The following is a 12,016-nucleotide window of genomic DNA, read 5'->3' on the forward strand; positions in this document are numbered from 1 at the left end:
CTAGTCCTGAACCAGGATGGCTCCTCCAGCAAAGCAACCAGCATTGAAGCTCCAGGTGAAGCAGCAGGACGCGTGGAATGACCTGAGCGATCAGACCCAGGAAGATCCTCCAGTCCGGTACTTTAAACGGCATGGGATCTTCTAGGAAGCATGGTAGGACAGACCTTTTTTTTCACATTATTAATTTTGTCCTTCCTTGTAAATTGCATGTTTCCTAGGTGAGAGAGGGTCCCAGGAAAAAATTGGACAAGGCTCGCAACAAAGAACGCGCTGTGTGTAGTAGGAAGCTAGCAGCCTCTTAGCAATAACGGTTATGCCAGCTTTGTTTAGATAAGATCCTGGCAGGAGAATCCCCTAGCCTTGCCTCTAGCATAAGAGATATAGTGCATACAGCGGTTAAGAGCACCCTTAGATCCCTCAAAGAATCGTGATCGTCCTAGCACCGCATCTGGCAAGACCTAGGCGTTTCTAATTCCTCTAGTGAAGAGGAAAGGTTTGAGGAAGGGGAGCTAGGCTGAGTTTTCCTCTGACGAAGATGGGTGAGGGAAGAACTTATTCCCAGCGGATGACGTGGACCAACTTCTTAAAGCAGTCCGGGCCACTATGAATGTCGATGACCCCAAGGAACCCCGGTCTGTTCAGGACATTATGTTTGAGGGCCTGGGTCCTAGGAAACAGAGGACTTTTCCTGTTCACGGGAATATAACCAGCCTCATTAAGAGGGAATGGAAAAACCCTGACAGGAAATTAGGCATTCCCATGATTTTGAAGAGAAAATAGCTCTTTGAGGAGGGTTTAAAGGGAATTGCTGCAGATTTATTTTAACACTTGGGGTACAGCTGCAGTGCAAATTAATACATTGAGTTGCATGCGATCTTGTGGACTGCAGCTGTCGCTCTAGTTAAAATCAATCAGTAGCGCTACACAAAGTCTCGGTGTAGGCCTATCCGGTGGATAGGTCATCAGTTGTCAGAAGGTGGTAAACCCATTTAGGGTGGGAACACACGCAGCGTAAACACTGCAGATTTTCCGTAACGGATTAATTGCGGAAAATACGAAGCGTATTACAGTAGCAGCAGTGTGGGTAAGATTTGAATGAATCTCGTCTCCACACTTCGGAAAAATGCCACCGAAAAAAAAACGCACAAATATTGACCTGCGGTGCGGTATCTTCAACCGCAGCATGTAAAATAAATCCTGCGAAATCACAGCCCTTTCATTGCGGGTTTTTCCATTGAATTCAATGGGGTGCTTAAACCTGCAACAAAGTGCTGTGTGTTGCGATATTTGCGGCAGAATCACAGTGATTCTGCCTCAAAAATCGCAAGTAATAAAAAAAAAATAATAATATAAAGTTATACTTCGCCAGAGTTCCCTGCTTCTTCTCCAGTCCGTACAACCTATTGGTACATCCAGGAGAGTTTTTTTTTCCTACATAAATATTGTATCTACAGTAAAAAAAAATACCAGGGCAAAAAAATTATGTATAACCAGGTGATACTGGGTGCATAGACCTATTGCATTATACATAGCCTACAGAGAAGGTCAATTAGCACATGAATTATTTTTTTTTAGAAAATTACAAAAATAGTTTTATTACATAAAGACATAAAAAGAAATTAAAAAATGAGTCATGCAAAGCATACAAAGGTGTCTATCTGCGCAGAGAACATATACATAAGAGTATGGTAATGGTATATAACAAGAGAAATAGATGATAATGTGTCAGAATACATACAAATTACAGGGGGAAAATACCTATAAATGAGCGGATAGCCACGGATAAGTAATAATCTTGTTGCAAAAGACAACAATGCGTCTTAAAAACGTGAAGTTCCCTGGAAAGTTACATGACGTATTAAAGACACCAGATACTGGCACAAAAAGACTGACATGTTAGAATAATACAGGTGAGAACCTACCCATGTTGTAGCTCCTGCACTAGGGAGACACCAGACCAGACGCGTGTTTCGGCGAATGCCTTCTGTCTGGCCTCCCCGGATAACGTTGCAGGCCATGTGACCACTGCAGCCAATCACAGGCGGGAGGGGGTAAGTATGTGCCATAATTTATGCCCGAAAAAATGCACCACAGTTTGGTGCGGGTTTTTGGATTGTATTCCTTGTGGTGTTCAGGGCGGATACCCTGCGCAGCTTGACACAGAGTATCCGCCCTGATTAGGCCGTGTCTTCCTACCCTTAATGGTTCCTGGAAAACATCCTAAGACCTCATGCACACTTCAGTTTTTTCCTTCAGGGGTGCTATCCGTTTTTGTCACTGATAGCATCCTGAACCCATTCATTTCAATGGGCCCATGCACACTTCCGTTATTTTGACGCATCCGTTGATCCGTTCCGTCAAAAGTAGAGCATGTCCTACTTGGGTCAGTGATTCCGTGACCGTGAGGCCCATAGAAGTCAATGGGTCAGTCAAAAAAAACGGAAGGCTTCCGTGTGCCGTCCGTTTTTGACGGATACTTTGCCCTAGCAATGGCAGGGTGTGCCAAAGTTCACAGACTGGGACATGTGACAAGTTCAAATAAAGTTCAATACCTTCCGTTTTCTTAACGGAAACACGGAAGCGAAATGGAAGCACAACGTCCGTTTAAAACGGAAACACGGAACGGATGTGGAGTACACATGGAAACCACACGGATCCCAAAAGGGACACACGGATCCGTGAGAAACGGCCTTGAAAACAGTGATGGAAGTGTGCATGAGGCCTTAGTGGAAAGCCACAAAATCCACAGGGTGCTTTTTCATTTCTGAGGCCCCATGCACACGACCGTAAAAAACCTCAGTTTTTGCGGACCGCAATTGCGGTCCGCAAAAACGGAGCCATTCACTTTCATTGAACACTGACACCTTTCCGTAGCACTACGGAAGGGTGTCAGTGGCGTGGAAATGTTCCGGGAATTATGGAACATGTCCGTTCTTTCGCATTTTGCGGGCCGTGCTCCCATACTTTGTATGGGAGCACGGCCCGAAAATGCGGCTGTCAGTCAGCGGCCGGCCGTGCCCGCAATCGCGGGCCGTGATTGCGGGCACGGTCGTGTGCATGGGGCCTAAGGCCTATGTTTGAGTCAAGTTGCACACACTAGGGCCACATATGGGATATTTCTAAAACCGACAGAATCGGTAATACATTTTGTTTCTTTTCTCTGTTAACACTTCATGTGTTACAGAAAAAGATTTATTTAAATTGAATATCTACATAAAATGGAAACGTTGGTCGTTAAAAAAAAATAATAAACATTTTTCGGGCGTCAGTACGTTGTATTACCGGCAGCATGCTGAGGGGAGAAGAGGTGAGCATGCTTTTTTTTTTTTTTTTTTTTTTTTTTATTGCGTAGATCTCCACCATAGATTTCCACTTTTCTGCCATAAATTATAATAAATTTGTTGGACCGCTGTGGCCCCGCCCATTTTAAGAAACCACGCCCCTTTCCATAAAAGTAACAAACCCAGCGTAAAAAGGGAAGTATTGTGGAATTACTTTTTATGCAGTTCTGCAATGCGTTATTACTAGTGCACTCTTTACACTACTGCCCCCCCCATGGCTGACCCTGCTGTAGGCACACCCACCCCCATGATCAGTATTTAGCCTGCTCTATGGAGAATCAATCAATTCAATGCATTGCCTGTGATTAATCAGAAATACACGCTAAACTGCACATCCTCCCTTCTCTCACACATCCCTAATGTTTTAAAATAAATTAATTTAAAATAATTTAATCACCAGGCAGCCATGCGCATACATAGATCTATATAGAAGTGTGATATAGAAATGAGAACAAAAAACTGTTTCCGCCCGGTTTCGAACCGGGGACCTTTCGCGTGTTAGGCGAACGTGATAACCACTACACTACGGAAACTTCTTGTTCTTATGGCTGGCGTCTCTCTGTAATAAATGCAGCCATGTATATAGATAGATTAGATAAATAGATATGTATGTATATAGTAACTGTATACAAAACGGAATTCAAGATTGCAGTAATATGTATACAATAATGTGAATTCATTATTCAGTCTATAAAATGTCAGGCTCAGCTGTATTTCAGCCATTCAAAACTGATTCTATACCAAATTAAGTTAAGTTAAAACGAAAACTAAATGGAAAAAGTATGCGTCCCTGGGTGGGCTTGAACCACCAACCTTTCGGTTAACAGCCGAACGCGCTAACCGATTGCGCCACAGAGACTGCGTTGCCATGCTGATCTAGTTTTGGATATATAAAAACTGTAATGAGCAACATCTGACTCCTAGTGGACACTTTTCATATTACAATTCTCTATGCAGGCATACTCCCCCATGATTTAGAATGTGATCTACAACAAAACCAACAACGAACAACTGACACTCAAATAGAAGAAATACTTAGAACATGTTTTGAAATAAAAATACTTAAGAAAGAAAAAAATCTAACTTCCCATACCGGGAGTCGAACCCGGGCCGCCTGGGTGAAAACCAGGAATCCTAACCGCTAGACCATATGGGAGGCCACTAAATAGTTCTCTCCAATTACTATATACATCTCTTCCAGTGAAGTGTTATCGTTATAGCTTATGCAAGTGACCGTTGTGCAACTCGGGCTGTTTTCAACGGCATCCAAGTGGTACCCGATAGTCTTCACGGACCCATGACCCATTCACTTTGAAGAAAAAAACCTGAGAAAGCCTCTACATCTATACACTTCAGCTTTTTTCTTCAGGGTGCTATCCGTTTTTTTAACTGATGGCCCCATTGAAATTGATGTGTCAGGGTGCTATGTACACTTCCGTTATTTTAACGGAACCGTGTGGCCCTTCCATCAAAAATAGGACAGGTCGTACTCCTGTCCGTTTTTGATGGAAAAGTCTCGCCTTTTCCCAACGTAAGGGCTCATGCACACAACCGTAGCCATGTGTACGGCCGTGATTTTCGGGTCGGCCGGCTACGGACTGTCAGCCGCGAGCCGCCCGCAAATCGTGGGACATGCACATGGCCGCGGCCATTATTTTCAGTGAGCCCGGACCGCAGAAGACAGCCGTAATAAGACGGGTCTGTTCTTTCTGCGGTGCGGGCTCCCGCTCCGTGCACGGACCGTAAAAACTACGGTCGTGTGCATGGCCCCATAGAAATGAATGGGGCCGCAATTCTCCCGTTCGTGTGCATGGGGCCTTAAAGGAGTCAGTTCTGGTACCAGATTCCTTTAAAAAAAAGAAAACAACTTTCGTTTTGCTACTCAGGAATTTCAAATTCTCTTGGTTGCTCCTTAGCGTTAGACTAGACACGACCACAGTTGTTAGGCTCCATGCACACATTGCATGTTTTGCTGCAGAACATACACAGAAAAACCGCAGGAAACCGCAAGAAACCGCAGGAAAAAATTAAGGTGAGTTTTTTTATGCGTTGTCGGTGCAGTTTTTACGCTTTGATGCGTAAATTGCAGTGTTTTCATGCTTCGTGTTTTGGTGCGATTTTCCTCTGCACTAGGCAGATAAAATTTACAAGCGGACACGCAACAAACTTGCAAGAAACTTGGGCTCCTTTCCTCTTCGGCGGTTTTGATACATGATACATGAGACACCCTTGATCTGAAATGTTAAACTGGTGTAGAATGAGAAGAGTTCCTGCGCGCTGAGCACCAACTCCTACATGTCTAGTACCACCGCATAACATACTGACCTACTGTCCTGAATTGTCCAGGTGTCTTGCAAAATAAGGCTCTGTTCACATAGTGGTAGAGCCTTCAATTGGAAGTATACATCAGGAGGATTTTCCGATGCAAGAAGACTCCAACATATGCCACTGTTTCCATACTCACGGTATAGTTTTTATTTATTTTCTGTATCCCTCTGTACTGAATAGCACAGTCTGCTATGCTATTCTATACAGCAAAAAAAAAAGTATACCGATGTATACCGGCACAGTATATGCGAATAGGAGAATGTTTTGTCAAATTCCAGGTTGATGGGGGGGGCTTATGGATACATTTGGCGTATTCGCCGGTAGCTTTCCAGACGCATATGCCAAACATAGTGCTCTAACTCTATGTGAACAGAGCCCAAGGGAACCCACCTAAGTCCCATGTTGAATATCACTTTCCCAAAGCTGATCACGCAATTGCTGCCATGGAACACAGACCGATCACATCACCGTGTTTGGGGGCCTCTTGGCTGTCATTATGGGAAAATAGTCAGGGTAAGAACTCTCTCTCTTTTAGAATTTTGTTGGGGTACATTCACACGCGGAAGATTTGTTGCAAAAGTTTCTGCAATTGTGCCATTCATCTGACTGGAACGTGCAGAAATCCATGCGCTTGCTGCAGAAACAACCCTATTCAGGTACATGGAACTGATTTCAGTTGCAGAAATTTCTGCAACAAAATTTGCTGCGTGTGAATACACCCTTAGAATTATGTCTAAAGGTTTATGCACACGGCAGAGCCTCGTGCGAGGGGACTGTGCAGCTTAATACGGAACCGTACAGCTTCCGTGCACTGCCGTACGGGCTCCGTCGGACTATGTGTCTAAGAAGATATTCGTCTTAAAAGCAATGCGGAATCGAACAGAAAACTCTGCATGCATCGGCATAAATTTAGAATTTGTAGAGACCACTTGAGAAGTCATGTCTTGTTTGCAACACTATCAGAAAGGATGTGCGCAGTCAGTAAAGCTCCGTCTTACCTCATCACAACTGCCACAAAAGGAAGTTTCCAAACCTCAGATGTATTTGTGAAACTTCTGGCTTCCTATTTGCAATCTGGTCATTGATTTCCTTTATAAACTACATGTCTTGGGACCTGGAAATGTCTGATATGTCTTCTATCTCTATGATAGATAATAACAAACAGCGGAGATAAAACAAAGTATCAGTACAAGAAAACATGTACATTGTGATATATTATATAGACAGTCCACGACAACAGCGTCATGTACAGAGCAGCGGCAGGTTCTTTTTCCTAAATAGAGGAGCATAACAATAAACCGGGAGACAAGAACATGGGGAGGGGGTGACAGAAAAAATGTAATAACATTTTTAGAGGGGTGGGGGACAGGCAAGACCACAAAAAAAGAGAATGCGTGAGGATGATGAAGTTGGTTACAGATGGTAACTCAGGCCTCATGCACACAGCAGTGTTTTTGCGTCCACAATTCATCTGCAAAAATGGGTCATTCATTTCTATGGGCCCATGCCCACGACCGTGGTTACACAGCAGAACGGAGCGGAAGTGAGCGCTGGCGTCTCCTGGGGAGGAGATGCGGGCCAGCGCTCACAGATCCATGGCTGCGGGCGCAAGGGGGAGTAATCCCGACGGTACGCGGCCATGGACGCTACACACACAGCTCTCAATCATCGCTGAGAGGGGCAGGGAGAGACAGGCGGAGCGTTCCCCTCATGAATACACCGGACTCATGAGTCTGGTCTATTCTTTGATCGCTCCTATTAGCCAGACAGCACATTATTTTTTTGTTTTGTATTGTCTAATAGGAAAGCAGACCTGTCCGCATGCTACATAGTTTGATGACACAAACGTGGCATCCATCACCAGACGCTGTATTTTCGAGGGTGTTCTCCCCTAGAGCCATGCGGTGGCACAGAGAGTGCCTATGGCTCATAGTGCTGCGCCACAGGGACCCTGTGTTCCTCTGTAAAGCCTCCTGCACATGGCTCTATCATGTTCATGGGACCTAAAGGTGTCTGTATTTGTGGCAGATCCTCTTTAATTTCTTCCTGGTTTTACCTCTTGAAAGGTTGCGTGCAGCATTTTGTTGCCTATTGCCAGAGGCACGGCTGCTCTCACTTTATAATACAAATTCTGTAAAAACATAAAATAATATTTCCGTCCAAACAAATCATCGTACAACTAAATATGAGTTATTCCGTTGTCCTAAGTCAAGCCTTTAGAAATTATTTTCAGACGTCTTATTAACAGCTTTTTCTAGGACAGCAGAGTGAAACCATTATAGGGATTGTCGCACAACTTTCCCAGAGCCCTGAAAGGCAAATCTACCCAGTATTCTGACCAAACATCCCGTAAGCCACACCACTAGATATAGTACTCAAGGGACATTGGGTTACAGATGTGTGAGCTGAGAAGTAAGACATATTGGTTGTCACACAGTCTTCTAAAATTCAATCTTAACAGAGGAAGACAATTTTATTTGTGGGTTTATTGACCTTAGTCTTTTTTTTTTTTTTTTTGAGATTTTCAACACTTTTTTTTGGTTGTGATTGTTGTAATTGCTGTAAAACGATACTATTTTTGTGAAAGCCGAGACGAAAATCCCAAATACTAAGCACAACAATAACGACTCATGTAAATACAACATTACACGTCATTTTTTATTTTAGAGGGCCATGTGTTAACCCTGTAGGGAATCTAGGCATCAGAGGTGTAACTAGAATTATTAGGGACCCACAGCAGAGGTAAAGTTAGTTTGCATGTAAGACTAATCGTAATAATTTGTTCGTTTCTGAGTGATCATAACAATTATTGCCCAATCTGAATGTATATAAAAATATAAACAATCATTGATCAGAATCGATCAAACATAAAAATTATTGTTATCATTAGTGGTGTCGGTAAATGGTGCTCGAACGACTAGTGAGGCTGGATTCACACGAGCGTGTGCGTTTTGCGTGTGCAAAAAACGTGGCGTTTTGCGTGTGCAAAAAACGTGGCGTTTTGCATGCGCAAATGGTCCGTGTGTCATCAGCTTATGGTGCACGGCTGTGTGATTTTCGCGCAGCTGGCATCATGATGACACTCTGGTTTTATGTTTACAAACAGAAAAGCACGTGGTGCTTTTCTGTTTTCATTCATAGATTTTACTGCTGTCGCGCGAATCACGCGCAGCACACGGAAGTGCTTCCGTGTGCCGAGCGCGATTTGCACGCACCTATTGACTTAAATGGGTGCGTGCAGCGCGGAACACGGCCAAATAGGACATTTCGTGAGTTTTACGCAGCGGACATATGCTGCGTGAAAATCACGGACTGTCTGAACGGCCCCATTGACTAACATAGGTCCGTGCGAGACAAACGTGGGGAAACTCGGACGTGAAAAACAGCCGTTTTTCAAATCCGAGTAGCCCCCGTGCGGGTTTCCGTTTTCACAGCTCCCCATAGACTTGAGTCTATCGAGGGATCAGTGAAAATGGAACAAAATAGGACACGTTCTATTTTTCAGCAGACTCTTTACACGGTCTGTTGAAACAATGGTTGTGTGAACGGCCACATTGAAATACATGTGTCCGTGTGATGGCCGTTGTTTTAATGACCGTCACATGGACATATACCACAGTCGTCTGAATTCAGCCTAAATCTGAGCTATGTAATGATCTCTCTCCCCTCACATTGACTGTCTCCAATTATTCTGGTTATAGTAAATTTAGCTATGAAAAAAATGTTATGTAATGTGGAAGTATAGGAGGGACTATGAGAAGTATTTGCATGTTTTGTCCATGCAATGGGATTGTGTGTGCGTATTTCCATTGTGATAGAAGTGACCAAAAGGGCATGTTCAGACGTGGCAGAGTTTTTCCGCTGCAAATGTTGGTGCAGATTTGGGGCAATTACGCAACGAATCTGCACCAACATTTGCATATTTGACAGGTAATTCAGACGTTGCAGATATCACAGCGGACGTGCCACAGATTTCAGTTTTTGCATTGCAAAGGCTGAAATCCGCAGTGAAATTCCGCTTCTTCTCCGCAATAGACAGTGCAGGCTGCAGAGGGAAAATTCCGCACCGCAGCCTATGGTCCGCAGCGGAGTTTTCCGTAATGTCTGAACTAACTTGCCTCAAAATGTATTGAAACAAATGTAAAAAACGGCCGCTGGAGAATTCCACAGCAATTCCGCCACGTGTGAACATGCCCAAACATGAAAGGAAGGCTCCTCAGAATTTAAAAAAAAAAAACCATTTACTGGAGGTTCCCCCATGGTAAAATATAAGTTGGGAATCACTGTATTAAGAAATTCTCTTGAGTGACCCTTTACTCAGGCTGCATTTACCTATAGGCAGAGAATTTATATGTAAATAATTGTATGTATATGTTAATTAGGCATCCAGGGAGGGACAAGGGAATAGCAGTTGATAGATGTGTACTGCAATCTGCATATTAAAGCCATCCATGATTTAAAGGGGATATTTACATCACATAATTTTATGGAATATCGATAAGATACGCCGGAATATTTTAATCCGGGTGGTCCGACCTCTGGTCTTTCTGGTTTTTCTCCTGCACAGCTGTGATCCGGGTCACCCGATGTGCAGGTCAGCACTGTGAAGCAGCCTTAGAGCTTAACCAGTGCTGCGGCACCTTTATTCTAAAGTTTGGTAGGGGATTCTGGGAGTCAGACCCCAATTAATCAGTAAGTGATGGCATATCCTAGAGGTTTGTATTCACTTACAAAAATGGAAAACCCCTTTATGGTGTGGCCGACTTGATGGGTGTAGTCTATGGCGTCAGACAATCTGTGCCTACAGGCTCCTAAGATGTAAATCCGGTACTGCCTATACTGTACAGCTTGTTTGTCATATGATCCACATATATTTACTTAAAAAGCTAATTGTATGTGGGGAAGATAAAACCAGCACTGAGCTTAGAATATTTTTTCAGGAACAAATATAAACCACTCCACCATTCATGCAATTTTGTATGGAAAACACTGGTCTACAGCGTTCACTTCTTGTAACATAACAGTTCCTAGAACTGTAACTGACTATATGTACGCTTCAGAGGTGTAACTCTAAGACCATGGACCCCATACCTACCAAGTGCTATTTACAATACTGGTGTATTCCTATGTGGCAGAGGCCTTGGGCCCCCCTAGGCACCAGTGCCAAGGTGCAACTGCTATCTCTTCACCCCTTATAGGTATGTAGGCCAAGCGGATCAAAGAAGGCAGGGTTGGCTGCGATTTAAAACAGCGGACTGAACATGATGTCACGGCTTGTACTCAACCTGGCTCACAGCAATCTGTCTTCCTTGGTGGGTTCTGGCATCCCAACCCACCTACTCTCTAAGGATGCGGGGAGGCTCCTGGCAACTTCCACCCACCATTACGGTCACAACTTTAGGGCCGTAGCCTACATACTTCTCCCTGTTAGGTGCAAACATCCTTTCTTTTTTCAACTAAGCACCACCGCGTAGGAGGCATGCAGCACCTCCATGCCAGTTGTATCTTGCCAACACTTCACTGACACACTAGCCTCCTACAACTGTCACATCCTCTTCTGGGGGAGATATATCGACGATATTCTCCTCCTGTGGGACGGTGACCTATCTCTATTCCATGAGTTCATGAACATACTCAATACTAATCAGGTGGGTATGAAATTCACCCACTGTATACACGAAAAAGAAATTATTTTTTTGGATTTAAAAATCTGCCTGGATCCTGCTGGTGGTGTCCATACTGATATCTCCAGGAAACCTACATCTACTAACAGCCTTTTGCATTGGGAAAGTTACCATCCTCCTGCCCTAAAGAAGGGAATCCCTATTGGGCAGTACCTCCATGCAAAAAGGAACTGTTCGGACGAACGGACCTTTCAACTGGAATGTAATAGCCTCTTCTCCAAATTTGTGGCAAGGGGCTATCCCAGAAAGTGGCTGCACAAAGCCTATGCTAGGGCTAGAGCTACCAATAGAAGTGAATTATTATGTGAATGTAAATCTCAAGATGCTCAGCAAATAGCGATCACTGCTAAATCCATGGGATCTACCAGCATCAGATGTATTGGTACGTTTGATGCTGGCTCCCAACAGGTTCGCGAAATTTTACACCGACACTGGCCAATCCTTCTGGCCGATCCGGATCTTCGCGATGCTATCCCCCCTACACCTAGTATCACCTATCGCAGAGGGAGGAACCTACGTGACTACCTGGTCCATAGCCATCACTCCGGACCGAGTGTGATGTCAAAATGCTGGCTAAAGTCATCTACTATTGGTTCACACTCATGTTTTCGATGTTCTTTTTGCTATCTCATGCCTACCGTCAAACATTTTACGAATCCATTG

General features: G+C 44.0%; 3 non-coding genes across 3 annotated transcripts; all 3 read right to left on the reverse strand.

Annotated features, from left to right (window-relative positions):
• Window positions 1-3,801: 3,801 nt before the first annotated feature.
• TRNAV-AAC (transfer RNA valine (anticodon AAC)) lies at window positions 3,802-3,874 on the reverse strand. Its single transcript has one exon. It is a non-coding gene; the product is annotated as a tRNA-Val (tRNA).
• Window positions 3,875-4,126: 252 nt separating this feature from the next.
• TRNAN-GUU (transfer RNA asparagine (anticodon GUU)) lies at window positions 4,127-4,200 on the reverse strand. The gene has a single exon. It is a non-coding gene; the product is annotated as a tRNA-Asn (tRNA).
• A 225-nt stretch (window positions 4,201-4,425) lies between these two features.
• On the reverse strand, window positions 4,426-4,497 carry TRNAE-UUC (transfer RNA glutamic acid (anticodon UUC)). Its single transcript has one exon. It is a non-coding gene; the product is annotated as a tRNA-Glu (tRNA).
• Between the last annotated feature and the right edge of the window lie 7,519 nt (window positions 4,498-12,016).

This window comes from Rhinoderma darwinii, chromosome 2 (genome assembly GCF_050947455.1).
Source record: "Rhinoderma darwinii isolate aRhiDar2 chromosome 2, aRhiDar2.hap1, whole genome shotgun sequence".
In the NCBI taxonomy this organism is placed as follows: Eukaryota; Metazoa; Chordata; class Amphibia; order Anura; family Rhinodermatidae; genus Rhinoderma; species Rhinoderma darwinii.